Source organism: Austrofundulus limnaeus, unplaced genomic scaffold, assembly GCF_001266775.1.
Source record: "Austrofundulus limnaeus strain Quisiro unplaced genomic scaffold, Austrofundulus_limnaeus-1.0 Scaffold130, whole genome shotgun sequence".
Classification (NCBI taxonomy): domain Eukaryota; kingdom Metazoa; phylum Chordata; class Actinopteri; order Cyprinodontiformes; family Rivulidae; genus Austrofundulus; species Austrofundulus limnaeus.
In genome coordinates this window covers 871,274-874,662 of record NW_013952532.1, presented here as the reverse complement: position 1 = coordinate 874,662, position 3,389 = coordinate 871,274, and positions in this window count along the sequence as shown.

The following is a 3,389-nucleotide window of genomic DNA, read 5'->3' as shown; positions in this document are numbered from 1 at the left end:
GGCGGAGCTAGACTTTTCTGCAAGCGGTGGCCCACTGGTGTTTTTTTTTTAGGGGGTCACATAAAAAATAAATAAAACTACTCTAGATTTGAATACTTAAGAAGGCCACCACTGCTAATTTCAAATGGCTATATAACAGCTGATTTTGACAGGTTGAGCTGAAAATTGTTGTGGTGGGAGCTGCCATCACCAAAATGATGGTACAGTCAAATCATAGATTTGAAGTGTCGGCCACATGACAGTACCTGTCTGTGTTTCACAAAGAGCTCTTGCTGCATTCTTTTGCTATGTTAAAGACTAGCCTCTAGATGTTGCCCAATTTAAATGAACTTGTTCTTTAGCCCAGAACTATTGCACACAATTGTTGTTTTTTTCAGTCAGGGGTTTAGAAAAGTTGTTTTTTTTTCTTCACACACTCTGATAGATTCCCCCTATACCAGACTSTACAGCTGCATGATAGATACGCTGCCTGGCCAAAAGAAAATTTGCCACCTGGATTTAACTAAAGTCAATGATGTGGGTTTGCTGCAGTTGGTCAGGTCTGTGCTCAAAGAATGAGGTCAGCTGACTATCTGAATATACTAAATGACCAGGGGCCTCATGTACAAAGACGTGCGTGGATTTCTTACTGAAACATGGTGTACAGTCAAATCCAGAAAACGGCGTACGCACAAAAAAATCCAGATGTATCAAACTGTTCGTACACCTGAATCCACGCACATTTCTTTTGTACATCACAATTAACGTGGAACTGAGCACACATGAGACACCTCTCCTGACACGCCTTCATTAACATATGTTAAACAGTTGGAAATTACTTCCTGCATGTGTGAAGGACACGTTTGAGTGATCCCTGCATGATCAGAAATGATTTCTAGAGTCAGGAAAATAATGAATTTATTTATATGTGAGTGATTAAAAAAATCCTAAGTAAAAATAGGAATAAAATATGTTTATCACGCAAAGAACGAGTGATTGTGTGTCGGTGTGTGTGCACGCTGCTGTGTTGCGCAACCGGCTTATCCATCCATTCTGAGTCTGAAAATATTAACTTTGCACACGAGTTTATTACCATTACTGTAAACACAGAGGAACTTAAATGTTTGGTGGAACATAGATCTTAGTTTATTTCATAGCTGATATGAAGAAACAAGTCTCTGTGTCTCAGAGTTCACATGACGTGACGTGATGTTGGAGAGTCCCCACAAACGCTGCGCGCGCTGCAGCCTTTGTGTGCAGTCTGTTTGTCTGTCAAGCTTTGGCTCTCCTACTTACAGCATTTTCACAAGTAGTAAAGTGTACTTCCACGTGTCATTTTGGAGAAATCTTCAACAAAGTAAATGCCAAGTATGAAACACCTCCACTGCCGGCGAGGATGTGCACGCTCCAGAGCGCGACCATAACTCAGCCTTTAGAATCAGATGGATGAGACGATTCCATTGGGCATGATTCAGCTTTGGGTGGACTGGACTGACACAGTCCCGATGGGTCTGCAGCTCCCTCTGGAAAGCTCCTGTGGATCCTCAGTTCAATCACTGCTGCTGCACGTGCACGCGTGGTGCACATGGCTACTCGCTGTGTCGCACTCCCAGAGTGCAGCAGTGCCAAACTAAAAATGATTTTTCCTCAAAACGGCTGATGAGCCACTCGTCATCAGAAATTTCTATCTTTTTATAAATAAAAGCTTTGCGTGTTACACTATTTATTATATCCTCCAGTAAGGCTGAATCTGTTCCTGTTAAATGTACTTTTGGCACAACTTTGCGTGTCCTTTATTTAGCTGCGTCCATGTGGATGTAATAATTGTTAATCATGTGGATGTAATAATTGTTAATCATGTGGATGTAATAATTGTTAATCATGTGTGTCTGGTGTGAACAATAATCATTTTCACATCATTAACAGTTTCTCAGAATCACCTCTAAGTGTCTCCAATGGAACCAGAACCACAGAAACGTGCGCACGCCAGCCCTGGAGTTGGCGTGAGGCTGTGCACATTTCCACATTCAGTTGAGTTTTGACACATCCAGAGTTTTGCATGGAAAATGACGTATGCAAGATTTTTGTGCGTACGCACCGTTGATACATGAGACCCCTGGTTATTCCATCAATGGATTTTTTTCTTCCCTGGTGACGCGGGCATGTTCTAAGATGATATTGCCAGGATTCAGTGGTGGGAAACAGTTCCCCTAAATCACTAATAGGGGAACTAATTATTTGCTAATTTTAAAATTTATTAGTGGATTAGCACTTGCTAAATTTATAGGCTAAATTTAGAAGCACTAACTGAGGTCTATAAATGTTATTAACATTATTGTTAACAGCAGAGGGTGAAAGCCGTCACTCATTTTGTTCATATGTGTGTCACTTAAATAGAAAAAGTAAAAGAAAGCATCTTTATTCTTATGAAAATTGGCATAGTACACATGATTTTACCCATTTTGTCACATAACTGGCCTATTTTCTTTTAAGTTTGGCTCAGCCAAAGTGAAACAAGAAGTGACATCAAAGGAGAACTAATTAACAAAATAAACTCGCTGGTCTCTGTTTATTAAAACAAAATTCTTTAAACTTCAACTCTTCTTTGTCTCTCTTTGATAGCAACTAAAAATAAACTAAACATCAGATTCTTCTCTGCAGTCTGTGTTGTTTTTGCAACAACGCCCTGTTTACATGCTGACATTCTCTTTTGACATCACTTCCTGTTTCTTCACATGCAAATATCTCAACAACCGTTCATCTCAGCAGCATGAAATTTGTTTTGCAATATATTATTAATGTTATCTTTCAAAAAATGCATTCATGTTTATTACAAAATTTTGATGTCACAGGCACTTTACGAGAGCACTTGAGAACGTTGAAGAACGTTCATGTGTTGACTGGGTTATTTTAGTGCTTTAGAATTAGCTTTTGCTAAAACTTTCAGTGCATTAGTGCTTTAGAGTTAGCTTTTGCTAAAACTTTCAGTGCATTAGTGCTTTAGAGTTAGGGGACCTAAATATTTGAGTTAGTGTTTTAGGGCTAGTGGAACTAATCTTTAGCTTAGTGCTGCCCACCAGTGTCAGGATTCATGGGGCTGGAATTGTGAAAGAGTAGTTCAGGGAGCACGAGACATCATTTTCACACAGAGTCCATTGAGAGTCTTTGGGATGTGCTAAAGAAGGCTTTGTGCAAGATCTTGGTGAAAAATTAATGCAACACTGGATGGAAATATCCCGTTCTGCAATATCTAGATCTGCAGCTCTCGCTGGAGCGGTTCGCAGTCGAGTGCGAAGCAGCTGGGATGAGCCGTAAAAGGACAGAGTGCCTTCTCCAGGTCAGGGGGGTCGTCCTGCCTCAAGTGGAGTTTAAGTATCTGGGGATCTTTTTCACGAATGGGGGAAGAAGGG